Below are 22,425 nucleotides of genomic sequence, written 5' to 3'. Positions count from 1 at the left end.
TTCCACCTCACCCCAGTTAGAATGGCTATAATCAAGAACTCTAATAGCAACAGATGCTGGAGGGGATGTTGGCAAGAGAACCCAACTGCATTGTTGGGTTTAACGCGTTTTGTGACAGGTATATGATTTCCCTGTGACTTAGTAATTTATTAGGCTGAACTAGGCACTTTGCTACACAGAAAGAAGTAGCAAATGCCTTTTCTCCAATCAGCTTTTAGCTCTGCAGGACAAGGACGTAGCCAGTTAGTAAGTACCAGTCACGGTGTAAAGTGCTATCTCCCTTAGTCCTCACACTCGTCCTGGGACTTGGATTCTATTTTATTCCTACTTGAAAGAGAGACAACAGACTAAAGAGCTTCCGACGCATGTCTAGAGCACCGTGGTGAGAGGTGTGCAGTGCATGGGAATTTGGATCACCTCATCACACCGGGAACTCCTCCCCTGCCTCTCAAGGGTTTTTTCATTATCTGTCCTTTTTTAAAAAATTTAATTTAATTTTTTAATTGTGAAAATACCATACAGAGGGATTACAATTACATGAACAAGATAATGAATGCATTTCTTATCAATCATTGTTGCCTCCTCCTTTGTTCGTTTTTTGACATAACGACTTGTACATCTCATTGTTGCAATGGGTCCACCTGTATCCCTATTTAAACGATTTGTTTTTTCCCTTCCCCTCCACAAATTGTACCAACATCAACTATAGTGAAACAGGGGTTATACCGTGGGGGAGGGACATACAAAGCAACAAAGAAATCATCCTATAAATATGTTAGAAACAATCACAAGAAAGATAAAACATTTGAATCCTTATCTTGACATTCATTTCGCCTAACATCAACTTATCTGACCATTTCTGCTTGTCTCAGACATATACTGGTAATTGCAAATAAGGGAAACCATGGGACCTTTGTTTCTTTGGGCCTGGCTTACATCATTTAATATAATTTTTTCCAAGTCTTTCCCATTATCTGTTCTTTAATGAAGGGACAGCTTGGCAAAATAGAACAGCTCACTAGCAAAAGCATCATTTTCCAAACTCTTCCTGAAAATATTTTTTCTTGTGGAGAAACACACCTGATTCCAATTTATGAAACCATGAAAATAATGTTTTCTAGAGGGGAAAAAAAGCCCCGAAGAATATCAACCATTTTCCTCGAAGTGCCAGGCTCTTCTGAAGTGAAAGAAAAACAGAAAACATATCCTGAAAAATCATTCATCCCTTACATTTTCTTTTCCTACAGTGAGAAACCATCAAAGTTGTTGACACTTAAGCAAAATAAAGGCAGATTCTTACTTGCCACAGAAAATTTGAAATGGTAAACAGACACCCTATGATGCTGCCAAGCACAGATGACAGCTGAGCCCAAGGGCTATAGTTGGAATGAAGCTCTGGTCTTTGTACAGCATCAGAGGTGTGTGTGGGGGGGGGGACTCACTGAGAGCAGAGAGGATGTAATGGAATGTTCTGGCTACAAGTCTGAGGCCTGGGGCATGAGGATAACACCACAATTGCCTTAGTTACAGTGTGTTCATAGAAATGCTTTGAGTTTATGAGCTAAGTGTGGTATTAAAATTGAAGTCAGTTGAGCACCAGTGACTCACACCTGTAATCCTACCTTCTCAGAAGGGTGAGATCTGAGGATGGTGGTGTGAAGCCAGCCCAGGCAGGAAAAGTCCATGAGACTCTTATCTTTAATAAATTACCAAAGGAAGGAAGGAAGGAAGGAAGGAAGGCAGAAATGGAGCTGTAGCTCAAGTGGTAGAATGCTAGCCTTGAGCACAAAAGCTCAAGGACAGCACCCAGGCCCTGAGTTCAAGCCCCAGGACTCTCCCCCCCGCAAAAAAAAGAAAAGAAATTGAAATCATTCCGTTTTTATTGTTCCCTAAACTTTTGTTACAGTTATGTTAACCCATACAAAGAAGACCAACAGTTAACTGGGGGAAATTCTATGCATGCATTTTTCTGTTGAGAGATCAAATATATCTGCATGCAAAAATTATACTCCTGTTTTTTAAGAAAAACACAATTAAGTGTTTTTTCTCTATACTTGGACATCATCTGTGTTAAACATTGCAGCCCAGACCAGGAATATCAGAATTTCTACCTTGGGGAAAATAGGTAACATCCAAATTATCCCAATCAGAAACCTGCACTCAGAGGGCTATAAAAGAACCTGTGGTTTCACTTCCCAAGTTGACTGGATTCTGTCACCTGCACATCATTCCCAGAAGATGCATTAATTAGCATAGGGAAACAGGAAATAACTTTTTATAAATAAAATTGATACAGATTCAGTTTGGCCCAGGAAATCAAATGGAGTACTATAGTTTATTGCCTTTGTCCACAGAGATGTTTGAGCGCTGACACTCTCCTGAGATTCTCCCCATCAGCCCATCAGTTGGGTCCCCCAGCTGCTCCAAATAGTCCTCTTCACCCCACCATCCAGTGTTGTTAAGTTAGTAGTAGCTTTTACATAGGAGTTCCTTGCAAGGCCTTGTGGGACATAAGCTAGGGACATCACCGGTGTATGCAGACACAGGCTGGGTGACAGCGACTGAGCCTCCAGGTCAGGAAGGTTTCCAGGGTAACTCTCAGCAGAGGGGCTCTAGAGACAAGCTTCCCACGGTGCTTCTAGTTCACACCACCTCTAATTGCAGGAGGCTGTGTGAGAGCATTGGGATTGACTTGGGCTTCCTTAACAAGTATACTGTTTTCTTTGTGTGTGTGTGTGTGTGTGTGTGTGTGTGTGTGTGTGTGTGTGTGTGTGTGTGTGTGTGTGTGTGTGTGTGTGTATTTTCAATGATGTCAGTGTAAGCTGAACTATAAGAAGTCACAGAGATTTCCTTAGCCCACTTGCCCAGTGTTCCAGCAACACACTCTGTCCTCCTCCATGCATGCATCCCCAACACGATGCAGTTGCTCTCGCTATAGCTTTATTTCAATGCAAGTCGCACCTAATATTTACAGAGCATTGCCTAAGCCCAGTGCCTTGTGAGCAGAGATGCCAGGCAGTTGAGCACATAGAGGCATAAATTACGGTCTTTTTACAGGTGCACACTTGCCATTTACACTTGACCCCACCACTTCCCTTACAATTGAGGTGGCAGTAACATTAATTCCCTAAACTGTTCCTCCATGAAACCAGCTCTCTCAGCCTGCACTCTGGAATTGGTAGGTGAAGGCGAGGCTAGAGAATAGATCGGCTTCTCCTGCCTTATTCCTGGCCCTCCTGCTCCTGCCATCAAGCAAAGATGCCTCAAGCAACCCCACCAAACCCTGCCAAACATAATGTTGGCTTTTCATTAGTCAAAGCAATCAATTTACCTACTATATTTGGCTTGAATGAGTGTTGATGGTATATTAATAAGTGCTTCAAACCTAGGCATTTTGGATAAATGTTTCTCTCTCTCTCTCTCTCTCTCTCTCTCTCTCTCTCTCTCTCTCTCTCTCTCTCTCTCTCTCTCTCTCTCTCTTTCTGTATTACTGTACTCATATTCACCCTACCAGTCACAACTGACAATGAAAATGTTGTTGGATGCTTTCATTTACCTTAAGCAATAAGAAACTAGATGAAGACATTATTCTTTTGTGATGGAAGCAACCATACTACTGAATCAATTACTTTTGAATATCAGAAAATATTTCCTTAATATTTTGTGCTACTCAGATTGTAACAAGTACACAAATGACACAATTTCATTGGTGGTGTCAATTCTTTCTCTACAATTAAAAAATAAATGAGTTTAAACGCTATTTTCTGTATTTCTCACATCCTATACTGTAAGTACCTGCTCCCCCCCTCATTGTAGTTGATTTCAAACTACCAAGGCAAGGCTACCATGCATGGGTTGCAAACAGATAATCAGTAGCAGATCCTTACAGAGTAGTAAGATATTCAGTGAAATATGCATATCTTTGTATGAGATGGCTGTGGTTGGGGCTTCAAACTGGGATCTAGCTAGTCTATGATTGAAACTTTCAGCTCCATCTTCCTACTTCATCCCCAGCCTCTGGGAAAGGGAGAAGGACAGTCTTGCAGTTAAGTTGTTTGTCCATGGCCAATGATCAAACCAATTGTGGCTACTTAATGAAGCCTCCACTAAACCCTTTAAAGGGCCAAGACACTCCCAGATAATCAGAATGCACCGAGATGTCTGGATACCTGTTGGGTATCTCTTCCATCTGGTTATTCTCTTGTATCCTTTGCAATGTCCTTTCCTGAAGTTCTGTGGGCTGTTTTAGTAAACTCACTCATTGACTCCAAAGACTTCACTGCCTCTCACTGAAAAGTATGTGTGCGGGAACTCCAATTTATAGCCAGTGGATCAGAAACATAAGTGACAACCTACTCCTTGTGATTGGTACCTCAAGTGAGGACAGTGCCCTCAACATGTGGGATCTGACTCTATCTGCAGATAGAATAGTGGTAGAATTGAATTGAATTCAATTCAAGGGAAGCGGTGTCTGCTTGGGAATCTACTGAAGGATTGCTGGATGGGAAGAAATCCACACATATTGTGGTGACCAAGGGTCGTAGGAGAAATCTGTGTTAAGAGTAGGAAAAAGCACTTTGGTTTACTCTATAACTAGAGGTAATCATTCCCATAATATAGATTTGATACATGGTAGAATGATCTCAAGAGAACAGACATTTGCAAAATGTAGTAAAATAATTAGGATACTCATTCATGTTATTTACCTTTTTTTTCTTTATGTGAGTCCTGGAGCCTGAACTCAGGACACGGGCACTGTGCCTGAGCTTCTTTTGCTGGAGGCTAGCACTCTACCACTTGAGCCACAGCTCTATTTCCAGCTCTTTGGTGATTAATTAAAGATAAGAGTTTCAAGGACTTTCCTGCCTGGCCCAGCTGTAAACCATAATCCTCAGATTTCAGCCTCCAGAGTAGCTAGGATTACAGGCATGAGCCATTTTTTTTGTTAACTGTAATTTCATTTATGAAATTTAATTTTAATAGTGATTTTATAGTGTTATATTGAACAACTGGCATGCAAAATTCCTGAAAATGCAACCATCTTGTCACTATATTTAGCATGAGCCAGCTGGGATAAGATGGGACTAATTGTTTTTGTTGCAGTGGGTGGACCATCTCTGCTTGATGGGTCCTGAATAGGAAATGGTTCCCAGGGCTTACTGCCTCAGAGATACCGAGTAAGTACTTCTCACAGACCTTCTTTGGGAATTTCCCTGCATTGATAGCCCCTCAGTCCTCAGTGGGAAGGTCCATCAGAATGTGCCTTCTGGCCTCCACAGATCATTTATGGCTGAGATCATTCAGTTCCAAGGAGGAAAGGTTTATTTTGGTTCACAGTTGCAGAGATTTCAATGCATGATTTCTTGGTTCTGTTGTTAAGGCTGTGGTGACACAGCATCTCATGATGGGGTATATGAGGTGGAACAAAGCTGTGGTGACTGGAAGCGAGAGAGAGAGAGAGAGAGAGAGAGAGAGAGAGAGAGAGAGAGAGAGAGAGAGAGAGAGAGAGAGAGAGAGAGAGAGAGAGAGAGAGAGAGAGAGAGAGAGTTAGTTGTCCCATTATCCCATTCACAGATGTATTCCCAGTGTCCCTGAACCTCCTGCTTGGTAGTTCCATCTTTTAAAGATTCTATCACCTTCTAATATGACCACAGGCTGATGACAAGCATCTGACACATCAGCCTCTGTAAGAACATTTTCCAGGTCTAGACTATAGCCCTTTTGCTGTTTATTTGTTATAAAAATAGCAGTTTGTGTTTATTATCTATGTCTGCCTTATATATTACCCCAAACTTAATAATTAAAAATAACAAATACCAATTTTCTCACAATATCTAAGGGCTTTAGGTTTGACGGGGGCTTTGCTGGGAGGCTCCAGATGGTTCTCAGGAGGTCAGTCAAGACAGCAGTGTTTGAAAGGGGAGCAGCTGGTTCTGTAGCTTTCCCTTTGGTCATATAGCTGTAGCCCTTGCTCCTCGGGACTCAGCTGCTTGTGTGTCCTCCTAGACAAAACCATCCCAGAGAGAGCAAGAAGAGACCACGGGGCCCTTCAAAGGCATAGTCTGAAAAGTCAGACATCATAGTTTCACTCAAAATGAGTTACTAAGTCCAGCCCTTGTCTCAAGTGAAAGAAAATTGGACTCCCTCCACCTTTTCAAAGTCATCTCAAAGACTCAGTGGACATATTTTGCACACCACATCCCATATTTTTAGATAACTTTAGGGCCTTTTGATATTCTAATTTTATGTTTTTATATTTTAGGATGTTTACTTCACTTTTTAATAGTTCATTAAACTGTTCATATTAAGTTATTTTAGGTGTTATTACCTTGTGGTCATGCTGAAATCTTGCTTTGTGACTTCTGTAACTAATGTTCCTAATTATATTATTGTCTCAAACCATTTATTTTGTATTGACTGAATTTGAGCCTTTGATTTGCACTATGAATTTCTACTTTAACGATTGTATTTTTAATTTGATTGATTGATTGATTTTTATTTATTTATGTTGTAGAATTTAACAAGAGAACTGCAACATATTTTGAACCTGGGCCTTTTTGTATATTGTTTTGTTTTCTAACATGGGCAAGGTTATTAACTGTGATGACTTTTCCACAGAGCAATTTTGGGCATAATGGAAGACTTGATGAGTGGATTCAAAGCTAATAAGTGCTCTTCCATTCTGACATTCCTTCACACACATGGTCACAGCCAAGGAAATGTATTTTATAGCACAGTTGGAAAGGGGAGGGACAATGTGTTTTTCTTCATGTTACTAAATCCCAAGAAGGTTAGAGAGATTTTGAAAATAATGGCATTGAAATGAATGCATTGATATGGGGGAGCCATGAAATAATCAAAGATTATTGCTCATAAAATATTCAGTTGATCAGTGACGTCTTTATTCAAAAAATTCAAGCCACATCTTTCTAGATTTTCAGAGAGATCTTCAAATACTAGACTATCTCCCTCTCAGATATATTGACTATTTGGAGTTTCTGCACTGTATTTAACACTAAATAAATAGATTTGTAAATACAAATTTTTCTCTCCTCCATATTGTCTATATCGGGGGTTATGGGATCGTTGTTGGTTCCTGAGGCTTGAGTATCTAGGAGAAACACTGCTGAAGGATGCCTTGTGAAGATGAAAAAGAGAGTTGAGTGGAGCACTAGCCGTGAGCACAGAGAGGCCCAGGGACAGTTCCTAGGCCCTGAGTTCAAGCCCCACGACTGACAAAAAGAAAAAAAAGAAAAAGAAACTTGTAAATCATGACTGAAGTCATCAGTTGAATGAGAGTAGAAGACTGTTGTTGTTGTTGTTAGGAGAATTTACACCTGTGGCTATTGCCTGAAGTCTGAGCTCCTTTCTGGTTGCTGGCAGGAGACCTCTACTCCTTGCCACATGGACCACTCTGGAGGGTTGGCAGCTAGCTGACTTCCTTAGAATGAAGAAGGACATACATGTTTTAGGCCTATTGGAATATGTATAATCAAATAGCTTTCCAAAAAGATTGCTGAGGTCTGAGGATCATGGTTCAAAGCCAACCCAGGCAGAAAAGCCCATGAAACTTTTATCTCCAATTAACTAGTGCAAGGCCTTGAGTAAAATAAATAAATAAATAAATAATTTAAAAATGAGGGGAGTCCTTACTCCTGCTAGGCCAGATCCATCAGTACCATAGTTGGTGGAGATCCTACTAGCCATAAAGGGTTACTCTTTCCCTTTTCTCCAGCACTGTAGGAGATATTCCTTTTTTGTTTGTTTCTTAATCTTGACATTTCGTAGAATTTCTGTATTTGGATTTGTTTTTAAGCCTTCTATCTTTAGAGGTATTTTACTTTCATCACCACACAGGGCCTCTGTCTTAACCCAAATGTGTCTTGATGTTTCCAAGGCAATTACTGGATTCTGACCCTAGAGCCTGGATAGAATTTGTCATATTTAGTTGTTTCGCTTTGTATGACGTGAATGATGCTTTGATGACAATCACCCAGCACCTCTGTGAAGATCCAGTTTAACTTTCACATCCAGGGTAGGAGCTTGCACAAGTCCTGCTGTGTGGTGCTGGCTCTCAGAGGGTAATTATAGTGCATGAAATCTCCTGCCGTTTTGATTTAACGCCTTCAGAGATGAAAGGGCAACGGGCAGCTTTCTTTGGGTACTTCTGAGTCAGTGCACATCTTACGTGGAGGCAGGCTGGGCCACAGTGAGGTCTGGGAGAGTGTTTTCAATATTGTCTTTTCACAGACCACACTTTCTTTGAGGGTACAAAAGTATGTTGTCATGCTTATATTTAAAATTTTGGATGGGATTGTGTATCATTACATATTAAATATAACTCTAGGGTGGAATGGGTTATATCAGCAGAAGAGTATTTGCCTAGCATTTGTGAGACCTTAGGCCTACTTCTTACCTCCATATACATATATGTACATCTATATTAATTATTACATTAATTACATTAATATATATTATATAATCATATAATATGTGTACATATATATAATCATATAATATGTGTACATAATATATATATATATGTATATATATTAAACAACCTACAGAACCAGTCAAGTGCCAATGGCTTATGCTTGTAATCTTAGCTACTCAGTAGTTTAGATCAGAGGATTGTGGTTCAAAGCCAGCCTGGGCAGAAAACTCTGTAAGTCTCTTATCTTCAGTTAACCACCAGAAAGCCAAAAGCAGAGATATAGATATGGCTTGAGTGGTAAGCACCAGTCTTGAGTGGAACACACTAAGTGACAGGGCCCAGGCCTTGAGTTCAAGTCCCAGTATCGCTCTCTCTCTCTCTCTCTCTCTCTCTCTCCCTCTTTCTGTCACACACACACACACACACACACACACACACACACACACACACACACATATTCACACATACACTATGGTGTTTTAAAATTTTTTACTTGAAGAATATTTCCCTACAATTTAAATTCATGTATGTCAGAGAGTGAGAAAAAATAAATTATATTTCAAAGGGTTTTACATTTTACCTCCTATTAGATAGTTTGCTTATTTTTTATTTATTTTTTTGTCAGTCGTGGGGCTTGAACTCTGGGCCTGAGTGCTGTCCCTCTGGTTTTCTGGTGGTTTATTGGAGATAAAAGTTTGACGGCCTTTCCTGTCTGGGCTGGCTTTGAACCACGATCCTCAGATCTCAGCCTCCTGAGTAGCTAGGATTACAGGAGTGAGCCACCAGCACCCAATTATTTTTTTAAAAAGTATATACATATGAATGAGTATGTGTTCACATTACAAAATCACTGATTATGGGAGTAGATCAGTGAACTCAGAATACAGATTCATATACTGCAAATTCATTCATTCACATCATATGATAAGTGAAACTTCTTAAAGAGAAGGAAAAAGACAACTAACTAGAACGCATAACACACCCATCTCTCCTCCAGTGCATCATTCTCTATGGTGACATGCTAAAAAGTAGAACTTGTAGGTGAAGATTAATTTAGCTTGTACTCAAGGAAATTCATAAAGTAGAGAAGAGAAGAACAAGAACATTGCTTGTTTTCAAGTCTGAGTGAGGACTCACACAACCTACTATGACAGATGGCTGTCACTGTGGAGGAGCAGAACTCTTGTCTTTTGATGTAATGACTGAACAAATCAGGGAAGGCACCATTTACCCAGCACTCCTTCCCCAGCACTTCATCCCTAGAACCTGTTCTAGCCCTCTCTGCAGAGGCAGTGACAAGTCCTCTACAAAGGACCATATCTCCTGGGTTCATGGCTGCCCCAAGGATTTATAGCCACCCACCACAGCTCACAGCAGCAGTCCTGAGAGAGGTAGGGAGATACTTTGGCATAGGCCAATGGCTGCCTTGGCTGTAAAACCTTCCCCAGCCCTGAGCTGCTACATCTATTTAAGGTTATGTTCCTCCTCACCCCTGACTGAGATCAAATCCAGAGCCTTGTGCATTGTAGGCAAACCCTGGACCACTGAGCTACATCACCATGACATTACCAGTTAATACAATCTTCTTGATGAAAACCAGGTATGACACATTAGGAGAGAATGACCTACAGGCCTTTGTGGCTCCTCAGAGATGATGGGATGATGATGGGATTCAACAAAGCTGAGCAAGAATAGCAGGTGAAGGTGCTCATGGCGGGTGGAGGTGCTCATGGCGGGTGAAGGTGCTCATGGCAGGCGGAGGTACTCTCACAAGGGAAATCCCTTCCAGGAACAGCTTCATGATTTGTGGAGCTCAGTGTAAAATGGGAAACGTGAGGCAGTGTTTTAACCTAACTACATTCACCTAGAAGAGAACCAAAATGTATTGTGGTATTTGCCCCGAGACTCACCCCTGTTTGCCAAGTAAAGAGATGAATGGCAGCGAAAGGAGTTTTATTGCTTAGCACCCATGGGAAGGCAGAACTTCAGTTCATCTTCAGCCATCTTTGGGGTGCAGACATGAGCATTTTTAAATAGAAGAATAATGTAGTGCAAGGAGCAAAGGTCTCTGTATTTAAGAATCCCCCATTATAGGTGTGACCTGGTTGGACATTACCTCCATTCGGGTTCTTCAGGGTTTCAGAAGCTGTTCTCACTGTCATTACTTGGTAGAACAATGTGATTTCCTTGAAATCTGAGCCCTCCTGCTCTAGGGTGTACCCTCTTCATCATAGATAATTGTGCTCATTTGGGGGTGTCCTATCTCTGCCGTTCCTTAAGGATAGTTTCAGTTCCTTGTCATAAAACAATGTTATCTTTCAGGCCTGTCTTTCCTAGATTCCAAAGCTATTGCAGGGACTGTAGAGAGGGACTTTAGAGAGAATGTTTTAGAACAAAGGAGAAAGCAGAGGAAAAGAAATATCAACAATGAGAATGCTATGAGAGAAATATCAACATAACTAGCTATGGTAGGAATGGGGTCGCTATGCCACCAGCACAAGCTGCTTTGGCCCTCTGCCTGTTTAAACTCACAAACTCTCCTGTGTGGACACGATACAAATTAGGATGGGGTAGAAACTCAGCCAGGTCATACGATGAGTACAAAATGTCACAAAAGCTGTGGTGTAGCTTATTGAAAAAGTGGAACAAAAGGCAGGAATACGCATGTGTATGCCCCAATTATTTCTCCTGGGGCCAAGGCTCTTAGGGTAGCTATTTTCCTTTCCTAGCATTGTATTTCCTATAGGGAGCCTAATCCCTAGTGCCCAATAGCACTCCCTTTCCATAGCCTGACTTTTCCCTAATGACTAAAAAAAAAAAACCCTCACCTATTAACCCTTTCTGTGTAAATTCCCTCTGGCAGCAGAGGAGGGGAAGGGGAGACAGAGGACAAATTTTAAAATGCTGGCAACAGGTAGATGAATGCTTGTAGCTACAGCTCTGCAGTGACTTGTTAGAAGGGAGCTTTCTAAAGGTTTTGATGCTCAAGTACAAGCTGCTGCAGGAGCAGATAGCTGGTCTGAAGTGTAGCCAAGGAAATCTTCTAGGAAGTATCCACGGTTCCATAAATCAAGGGATTAGGAGGGGAGGGGAGAGAAAGAATGTAGAAGAAAGTGTTGGGGGGAAAACAGTCCATTGTGCTTTTAGGACTCTTCTCTCCCACCCTCTTGCTTCCCTTTGGGCAAATTACAATTTTTTAAAATAATTTTCTTCCTTGCTCAGTGCTCAACTGACATGCACTTTGCATGTATTGTCTTCTAACAGTACAAGGCCCCTCCCCCATGACTACCATTTAGAATGCTTTTGTTCCTTTTCCTATAAACTTCCACGTCTGGTCATTTATCATTATTTTTAGACAGTTCATATTTAAATGAATTAAAGCAATATCTACTTTCTTTGTTTCATGTGGCTTTGTCCAATTCACTTCTAGATTCAATATTTTCTGTGCTGAAATGATCTTTCGGCTATTCAGAGGAAGAAAGAAAGCTCTGTCTTTGTTGCACCTGAGTTGACTTTGACCCTTGAATTACAGACTTGCTAAATATATAATTGTAGGCTAGCTGTTTTATTTTCCCTTGGTATGTATTCCCTTGAATATATATTCCCTTGAATGAATTATTACATTGTCTTCTGAAGTACTTAGCTGTTTTTGCCTAATTGCTGTAATGTTTTAGATAACGTTTTCCTTCTGATAATTTTTAAAGTAGTCTGCTTCTTGTGTTCTGATATGCAAAATGGTGTTTATATTTATTATGGCTGGGGTTTGCTGTGTTGCCTGCATTGTTCCTCACATTTGGAAACTTCTAGATTATCATCCTTTAAATATTAACCATCTTACATTTTTTCTAAGTTGCTGGGCCTCCCATCAATATTTTTCTTCCAGGACAGGTGCCTGTGGCTCGTGCCTGTAATCTTAGCTACTCAGGAGTCTAAGGTTTGGAGAATCTGGCGTTGCTCAAGTGATAGAGTGCTATCCATGGGCAAACAAGCCAAGCAAGAAAACAAGGTCCTGAGTTAAAGCCCTGGGTAGGATTTCAAGGGGATATAGAAGAGGGAAACGAGGAATATAAATCACAGTCTGTGAGAAGAGAAGAGAAGTAGGTTATTCAATTGAGGAGAATGTGGGAGAGGAGGAAACACATTTGAATCTTGACAAAAAGGAGCTGAAATAAAGTGAGGGGTTGGGAGTTCCAGAAACGTGAAGGGATAATTAATAGAGTCATGGAGAAGGGCCAGGTACTAGTGTTCTGACACTAGGTTATCTGGCATGCACAGTTCTGCTATGTCTCCATTTAAGGTGATGGATGGGCTATGTCAGAGGGTAGGGAGACTTTAATGCACAGAACCATATCTTTAGACTTTGGATTCTGTTCCAAGAACTTGAATAGGGTTGGCCAAGGTCTGAAATTATCTGTGTCTTGAGGTTTTCTTTTATGAGACCTGCAGCTTCCTTGCCTGCTTGGAGCCAGACTTCTGTGGGGTTCATGCAAAGTAACAGCCAAAGGACCCTGCCACTTGTCACACTGCCTTCTTTACCTTCTTTGGGAGAACTTGAAACTCAATGAATCTCTTAACTGAAGAAGTTTCATAGAAACTAATATGCCTGTTGTCATCCAAAGCCAACCATCTAATCAGTTATCACAAAGATAGAGTCATTGGGCACCAGTGATTCATGTCTTTAATCCTAGCTGCTCAGGAGGCTGAGATCTGAGGATCACAGTTCAATTCCAGCCTGGGCAGGAAAATCCAAAGGACTTTTATCTCTTATTAACCACCAAAAGCCCAGAAGTAGAACTGTGACTCAAGTGGGAGAGCTCCAGCCTTGAAGGAAAAAGCTCAGACACAGCTTCCAGGCCTTGAGTTCAAGCCCCCGTACTGGTAATCAATCAATGAATCAATCAATGATGGGGGGGGGGTGCATGTGCACGTGCAGTAAACTTGGCTCTGCTTTTGGCTTTCAAGTTCCTCCTTTTAATCTGCATGACATCCTTTTCTTCTGTGAGTGAACAGACTGATTTATTTGTGACTGCACTGTCTCTGGCACCATGGCATGGTCTTGGGATGTATGGAGATTGAAATGGATGTTTGGTGAACTCACCCCATCTCCCCTAGAAGCAGTCTTCCTCTCACATGCTGCCAGCACCCCTGGAGAGAAAGTCTTCCTAGAGGATTCTCAAATATGGATATTGAGTCCCGGATGCTGTGGTGGCTCATGCCTGTTATCCAAGCTAACTACTCAGGAGGCTGTGGTCTGAGGATCATGGTTCAAAGCCAGCCCAGGCAAGGAAAGTCCGTGAGAGTCTTATCTCCAATTAACCACCAGAAAACCAGTAAGTGGTGCTGTGGCTCAAGTGGTAAAGTACTCACCTTGAGCTGAAGAGCTCAGGGACGGCTCTTAGCCCAGGAGTTCAAAAACCACTACTGACAAAATAAAAGCAAAAAACAAACAAACAAACAAACATGGATATGGAATGGACTTCTGTTCTTAACCCCTCAGCCCTCGTGTATTTTTTTCTGAAATTTACCTGCTAGAATAAATCCATATTCTTAATAACACTTCTCCAAAGAGAAGCATCTCCTGCATCTCCCTGGTGCATTATCCACAAGGGTGTAATACTTCAAAAGCATCCAACAAAGAGAAAACCTTTTGGTAAATAATAAGTCAAGATATCATGGACCCTTGAAAGTTCCCCTCTGTTCTGGTCTTGCCTATTTCTGTGAAGACGTGGAGCTGAGTCACTGTTAGGGATGCTTTGCCTGCATATTGGGTAGCAACTGAGCTCTATAGAGTAAAGAAGGTTTCCCCTTACTGCATCTCCACCCTTCATTGGCCACTGAGAAAGGAGCTCTTAAGGGAGATTTCCTGAAGAGTCAGACAAATAAAACTCTAGTAAGAAACACTGACATCTATTCCCCACACACCTACCATGTAAAATCGGGTGCTCTTCACACCTGTTCCTCAGTGTTCATTCCTTGACTGAAAGAACAGCCCTTTCAAAGAGGATAGTAGTTTTTCTTTTGTTGTTGTTGTTTGTTTCCAGCTATTCTTGTAAACATAATCATGATGCTTCTCAAAACGTGCAGGATTGTCAAGGCTTCAGCACAAAATACACAAAATTGTAAATCAATTTCTCTCTGATTAGAAGTGTGTTATTAAAGTCATCAATATCTAGCTTATCAAATCAGATCATAAGCTCTTTCTTTGTAATCTATCTTCTTATAAAAATTTAATATTTTTCCTACTAGCAACACAAAACAAAATTATGAGCTAGCTGTTAGAGTGGCTATTTCTAGAAATATATTATTCTTTCTTTTTAAAAGTCTATTAAAATTGCAATAATTATGACTTACAAAATGATTGAAGTCATTTCAGGCTTCAACCACAAGACTGATTTAATTGTTCATCAATACCCAACAGTGTGTCCACAATTGCAAAATGAATTCCAAGGTTATTACTCTGCCCTGCATTCGGCTAGCAATTTTAGCTGGACCGAATTAAGTGATGAGAATGACTTATTATCTTGTGTGTATAATGTACTTTAAAATGGATAAACACATTAGATCATCATTGCAATTTTACTACAGTAATTTATCTTGCAAATAGCATTTTCGACTTGACTCCTAGTCATATTTTTTAATGGTCTTTGAAATGCACACTTGGGCTTAAAACTGAAACCAAAGTTTTTTTCTCACCAGGACAAAAAAATCTGATTTAGCTAATTGATTTGATAAAATGGCTTTGCTATTTGTTATGTAATATGTATTTTCCATACATAGAATAATTAAATCTGTAGCTATGAGATTGTCACTAAAATACACTAAAAGCTTGAGTTACTATAAAATCAATTTATCAAAGTATTGTGATGGTAAATGCATGAAGGTAGAAATATAGCTATTTCCCCTATGTTTTCATAAGTTAATCAATGTGTCTCTTGAAGAAAGAGTAGCAGGTGTGATTGCAATCGCCTGGCCACTCCTGGTGAACATTCCCCGCATCATTCTCAGAAAGTAAGCTACTCCAGAGCCAACTCACATCTTTTCTCACTCCAGATGTGTTCCAAACCTTTACTTTCAGAACCTGAAACAGGCCCAATGAATTGATTTATTGACTTGTAGCTCTGAAAACAGTGTCATAAATGACTTTTAGAAAAATAACATTTATACTTCTTTTGTCTGGATTAATTATAGTCTACTAATAACCATTTTAACATAAATGCTAATTAACTAGCCAATCTGGAAGAAATAGTTTAACACTAGAGCTAGTGTTAAGACCTTTTAAAATCATTTAAAAATTATCTTTAAATAGTTGAGGGAAGGGATTTCAACTCAACATGTCAAGTTATATGAATTCAGAATCTTGATCAATGTTACCCTTCCTCCCATCATTGTCCCCTGTCCCTCCTTTTTGACACCACCTCCCTCCCCCCACCTGTCACATGACACTTCCTAATTATACTTGTATGAGTGTACATTGACTGAGTCCATTCACCATTTTAAAATTTAAATCTACGGACATTTGTGTTGCAGAGAAATATGACATAATTAATAAAGAGTGGACATCATAAACGTATATATTAGGATGAAATTATGTTATGGAACTAGAATGGGAATATCAATGCAATGAGAAAAAGTATGGAAATGTTATGAACATACTTTAAATTTAATTCTTTGAATGCAATTTCCTGTGGTTGGGTATAGCAACACAAGGCTGTAATCCCAGCTATGTGACATCATAGGTAAGAGGATCACAGTTTAAGGCTAGCCTAGGCAAAACTGCAAATTACAAAAGCAAAAAGGAATGAAGTCGTCGCTGAGACAATAAAGTGCCTGCAGAGCTAGCAAGAGAGTCCCTGAGTGCAAACCCCAGTACCAGCAAACAACCAGAAGGAACGGAGGGAGGGAAGGAGGGAAGAGTGGAGGGAAGGAAGGAAGGAGAAGAGAGGGAAGAAGAAAAAGCTGCTTTTCCTGCTGATGATTGTTATTCTTCCTTTAATACTAATGCTGTTTGTTTTTGTTCTCTTGATTTCCTTTTCTATTTTTTCATAAATATGTGTGCGTGCACACACTCATAGCAGTTACATGCTTTTCTCATTTTTCATAGAGGTTTTTCTCTGATTTTTCTAGTTCTTTTCAGTTTGCAGGTACATTTTCTTTTCTTCTTTTTTGAATGTGTATATGCTTGTGTATGTAAAAAAGTAATAAAGTAATATCTGTGATAAGGAAGTTATGGCTGATGGGCAAAGAGCTTCATTTCATTTCATTTCTATTTTTTGTTAGTTGTGGGGCTGGAATTCAGGGCCTGGGAGCTGTTCCTAGGCTTTTCTGCTCAAGGCTAGTTCTCTACCACTTTGAGCCAAGCTCCTCTGGTTTTTGAGTGGTTAATTAGAGATAAGTCTCCTGGGGAACTTTTCTACCCGTTCTAACTTTGAACTGTGATCCTCAGCTCTCAGCCTCCTGAGTAGCTAGGATTATAGGCGTAAGCTACCAGCACGTGGCTTAAAGATTTTTTTTAATTGACCACTGGGGTAATAAATATAAATAACTCATTCTGGAAATAATAACATATTTGAATATATTTAGATAAATTTTTGGAATGATATATGTGGCATAGTTTCTCAGGCATGTGTGTAAATCCTCTCCCTCTCTCTCTCCCTCTCTACCTTCCCATTACCATCTCTCTAGCAAAAAATAGCTAGTCAATTCAAGATTATAATCCTACCACCTGACCACCTCCATTTCACCATTATTTGCATATTATGATGGTTGGTATTGCAGAGCATCAGTAAGCTCAGGACAGGTAACTTGAGAAGAGATTCATAGAGGGGCTGTTGGCAAGGGCAGCTTGGATCATTCCAGGATAGGAATAAGAGGATGGGCCAGGAGAGATTGCCTTGTATTAAAGGAGCTTATTCATTACTCTTCCTGCTCTCTTTGCTTTGTTTTGCAATTATCTTCCTAATTTTAAGAAATCGAAAGATTTCCCAGGTCCCATGTTTACATTTTTCCCAGTTAGCAATATAAACAATTAAGCTGTTCAGCTGTGTACGCATTCTGAAGAGGGGGGAGACTGCTGCAGAGCCCTGGCTGTGCTTGCTGAGCCTCTAAGGGGCCGCAGCTCAGGAGGGCTGGGAGGGAGTCATGCCTGCAGCCCAGGGGAGAGGCTGCATACAGCGCTGTTTACCAATCCAGACAGAAGAGTTTCCATGTTTGAACCAGCAGGTAGTCAAAAGCGGCATGTGCTGGCTAGGGTGCCACCCTATTTAGTGGTATGGGTTTTCCATCTATAGTTCTATTGAGATGTCATTCATAACATTCTCTCTGCCAATGATTTCTTCTTTGTTCTTTGTGCCCAAACTGGAGCTTGAGGTCAACTTTCTTACCCATGGTTGGTGTTCTACCACTTGAACCATGCCTCCAAGTCTGGCATTTTGCTGGTTTACTGGAGATAGGATCTCACAGATTTTTTCTGCCTAGGCTAGTTTTTGATTCGCAGATCTCAGCCTCCTAAGTAGATGATTGCAGGTGTGAGCTATGGGTGTGTGGCTGTTATTAATTTCTACACAGCTTACAACTGCAATTTTAAAAGCCCTTTTAACCAAAGAGAGATTTGAGTTCATAGTTTTAAATGAGCTAATTTATTTCCAGACTTTAACTTATTAATATCTGTGCAAGTTTAACTGTTAGAAAATGTTGTCTATACCCTATTTGTTTAATGGTGATACTGTGAATGGAACTCAAGGTCTCCTGTTTGCTACACAAGTGCTCTACCACTTGAGCTGTATCTCCAGTCATTTGTTTTCTAGTTATTGGTTTGGGTTGGTTTTGTTTTGGGGTGTGTGTATGTGTGTGTGTGTGTGTGTGTGTGTGTGTGTGTGTGTGTGTGTGTGTGTGTGTGTGTGTGTGTGTGTGTGTGTGTGCATGGGTATTTAAATCAGGTCTTGTCCTTTTGCTGGAGTTAGACTTGGGCTATGACCCCTCTCCCCCTGGCCTCCTGAATACTGAGATTACAGAGATTACAGGTGTACAGGTGTGCACTACCCGGCTTGGCATTCTTTTTCTTTTTTTTTGCCAGTCCTGAGGCATGAACTTGGGACCTGGGCACTATCCCTGAGCTCCTTTTGCTCAAGGCTAGTGCTCTACCACTTGAGCCACAGCACCACTTCTGGATTTTTCTGTGATTTTTAATTGGAGATAAGAGTCTCACAGACTTTCCTACCAGGGCTGGCTCAGGGCCTCTTACTTGCTACGCCAGATGGATACCGCTGAGCCCAACCTCCATTCTTTCACATAGCATCTTGCTTCCCACCCTGGCATACACCTGAGTCACAGTCTATGTACTTTCAGGTTTTCCGTTGTCCTGGGACTACAGGTGTACACCACTGCATCTGGCTTCCCTAGACAGAACACAACCTTGTGGACTTTTCTGCCAAGCCTGGCCTGGCAGGGCCATCCTCCAAATCTCAGCCTCCCAATCTCAGTGTCCATGTAACTTGGGATGACACGCACATGTTTTTGTGTCCTGCACTGGATTAGGATGGAGTCCTTTTATAACCACAGCCCTCCGGTTCTCTACCTCCCAGGCAGCTAGGATTACAGGCCTGAGCCCCTGGCATCTGGCACCTTGGATCTTGAGTGTCCTCCAAAGGCCCCGTGGTAAAGCCTTGGTCCCAGCTTGGTGCTCATAGGGGGTGATGGAAACATTAAGAAATGGAACCTAGCAGGTCCTTAGGCCCCTGGGGGTATGCCATCAAGGGAATTATGGGGTCTCACTGTCACCCTGTCCTTCTCTCTCTGGTGGTACTGGGGATTGAATCCAGAATTTCATGCATGTTAGGCAAGTACTGTGATCACTTGAGCCATGTGCTCCATTCTTTTTGCTTTTATGAATTTGTTTTTAAGATAGGGCCTTGGGTTAACATTGTCCAGGCTGGCCTTGAACTAAGGTCCTCCTGTCTTTGCTTCCCAAATAGCTGGGATTACAGGAGTGTACTACCATTCTCAATGCTCTTTTCTGCTTCCTGGTAATAAGGTGAGCAAGTTGAGTCCACCAAATAATCCTGCCACAATGTGTCATCACAGGCCCTGGGATGAACTCTCTAAAACTTGAAACCAAAATAAGGTGTGTTTTTGTTTTGTTGGTCATGGGGCTTGAACTCTGGGCCTGAGTGCTGTCCCTCAGCTCTTCAGCTCAAGGCCAGCACTCTACCACTTGAGCCACAGTGCCACGTCCAGTTTTCTGAGTGGTTTAGTGGAGATAAGAGTGTCACGGACTTTTCCTGCCCAGGCTGGCTTTGAACTGAGATCCTCAGATCTCAGCCTCCTGAGTAGCTAGGATTACAGGCGTGAGCCACGGGCACCCGGCCCAAAATAAGGTTCTTTATAAGGTTATTGTTTCTAATATTTGTCATAGTGACAGAAAGTTGACGAACACAGATGCTAATTGCTCTTAGTCCTTCTCAGTCTAACTAGTCTCCCTGTTGTCTAACAACAACAAAATCCAAGGCCATGGCAGAGTGATTTATTGAACTATTTAGTAGCTACTATTTATCCTGCCACATGCTTCCATGTGTGTTGTGTCCTTTAACCAGGAGCACATGTTAATAATATCAGCTTAATACCAATTATGCAAGCAAATTGGACCTCACCTAATAAAAACCCATTTAAAGTGCACTAGAAGAATTTTTACAAACTTCCTTACCTTTGTCAGCTCTCCTCATTTTGTTTCACTGACAATTTATGCTTGAAATTTGTTCCTAAACCCACTATGTGACTTATAATTGAGTCTTTGCAATGAAAAATACACTTCTGGCTTCAGCTAATGAAGTCTCTCCCTGTGAATGAGATAAGGGATAAGAAACATGCATCTCTCTACTTTAAATGCATGAGTTCTTTTAAATAGGGTATATGTTGGGTGATAGTTGAACGTCTATATCAAATTAATGAGAGACACTGTGGCTTGTTTCTATTTGTAAATGGATTGAGGTACCCTGGAAAGAAGGTATGTCAAGACAAACCTACTTAAGCTGATTTAAATTCTAAAATGTGGGAAGGGTAGAGAAAGAAGAGGACTGTACAATTATACAACAGATAGACTCACTCATCAATTAGCAAGGGCTATGCCTCTCTCTTATCTTTCTGAGCTATATATATTCCGTTGCTTCTCCATGACCTTTGACCTCACAGCCCTAATCCTAACCACTCACATCTTCCAGTATCCTCAGGAGAAGAACTCTTTTTGGTCACTGACCAGCTAATTAACTGGCTCCAGGTCTGCACTCAGATTTGGCCTAAGTGTGACGGTGTCTCAAATAAGCATGGCCACCAACTTGTGATCCTTGTAGGGCTGGAGAGAAATGAACTTTCCAAAGGAAGTAATTCTTACCTTAGGGTTGGGAGGGCCACGGCCTGAGGCTTTCAGGGTGCACAGGGGGAAGGGTGCAGACAAGGCACTGCCTGGTATCAGGAAAGGGGGTTGTTTTAATTGTTCCTATTCCAGACAAAGCTGAATTGCTGGTGGTGTGCTTAGTCTCATCACTGTATTTGATGTTGGTATAATTTGGGGAGGGGAAGGGGAAAAATTGTTTAAATAGGGATACAGGTGGACCCATTGCAACAATGAGATGTACAAGATGTTATGTCGAAAAATGAACTTTACCACTTTGGCGGGAGGGGGTGGGAAGTATAGTTGTGGATATGGGAAGGTAGGGATGGGAAGGGGAAAACAAAGGAGGAGGCAACAATGCTTGATAAGAAATGTACTTATTACCTTGCTCTTGTAATTGTAACACCTCTGTACGGTATTTTCACAATAGAAAAAACTTACCTAAAAAAAAAAGAAATGCTAAATTGTTTTCCAGAGTAGTTGGAGCATTTTATATCCCCACAGTTGGATGAATGATTTCTGAACATCTTCACATGAAGATTTTTGCTCATTATTCTTGGAACAATTTAGCGATAATTCTTTGTAGTTTTAACTTTCATTTTTCTAATTGCACATGACTTGAGCATCTTTTCACTTGCCATTCGAATTTCCTCTAGTTCTCTACCCATGCCCTTTTGTCTGTTTTCTACTCGAACTTATCATTTGCTAAATGACTTCAATGGCTTCCAGGTATGTTCTTCATCTGTACTGTATTTTGTCATCCTTTTCAAGCTTAGCATTTTGCAAAGGAAAAGATTATATGAACACATACCAGCTCATAAGTATGTATACACAAACATGTTAACTAAAGTGTGGTATACACAGAGGAGGATCGCCAGGGTGTAGCTCCTTTGAACAATTAACTTACAACATTTTTTTCTTTCTTTCTTATCTTTAAGAAGTTGTACAAGGGAGTTGTCATTTAACAAAGCAGTTTATGAATATAACATATCCTGATTAGTGCCATCCTTTTCACCATTCACACTAAACCCTGCCCCTACCTACCCCTCCTCTCATTCATCTCCTCCTCCTTCCCTCATTCATCTTCATTTTGTAAGATATACATTGGGTTCTTCTCTGCATTTCCCTTCTTTTCATTTGTCTTCCCCTTCCCTTTGACTCCACCCACCCTGTGAGTACCCCTAATTTACAGCTTAACAATGACTACTTGGTAGGTGAAACATGTTTGTTTGTTTTTTTTACAGAGAGATGATGTCAAGGGGAGGGAAGACAGATGAATGGGAAGAGTAGGTAGGTAATGAAAACAGTCACACTGTTCAATGTACATATGTGAAATGGGGTTGGGGGGACAGAATGATAGAAGGGGTGACATTGATTAAGACTCATTATATTCACAATATAACATATTGAATTGAAACCCCTTTGTGCAATTACTTAAAGGTAATAAAAATAAATCAATAAAAATTTTTGGGTTTCACTGGGCACCAGTGGCGCATACCTGTAATCCTAGCATCTGAAGCTGAGATCTGAGGATCATAGTTCGAAGCCAGCCTAGGCAGGACAGTCTGTGAGGCTCTTGTCTCTAATAAACTACCAAAAAGGTAGAAGT

The 22,425-nt window shown here is 40.8% G+C and overlaps 1 protein-coding gene across 7 annotated transcripts in view; it reads left to right on the top strand.

Moving 5' to 3' along the window:
- The window catches only part of Hecw1 (HECT, C2 and WW domain containing E3 ubiquitin protein ligase 1), a 306,170-nt gene that overhangs the window by 54,908 nt on the left and 228,837 nt on the right, over positions 1-22,425 (top strand). The window contains exon 2 of one of the 7 annotated variants that reach the window (XM_069998155.1): positions 22,061-22,106. The exons of the other annotated variants lie outside the window; for them this stretch is intronic. The gene's annotated coding sequence lies outside the window, so the exon portion shown is untranslated. The remainder of the gene's footprint in view (positions 1-22,060; positions 22,107-22,425) is intronic. 7 annotated transcript variants of the gene reach the window in all.

Source organism: Dipodomys merriami, unplaced genomic scaffold (assembly GCF_024711535.1).
Source record: "Dipodomys merriami isolate MVZ:Mamm:240054 unplaced genomic scaffold, mDipMer1.0.p SCAF_104, whole genome shotgun sequence".
NCBI lineage: Eukaryota > Metazoa > Chordata > Mammalia > Rodentia > Heteromyidae > Dipodomys > Dipodomys merriami.
Note: the sequence above shows the minus strand (reverse complement) of the source record. Positions and strands in the feature narration are given on the sequence as shown.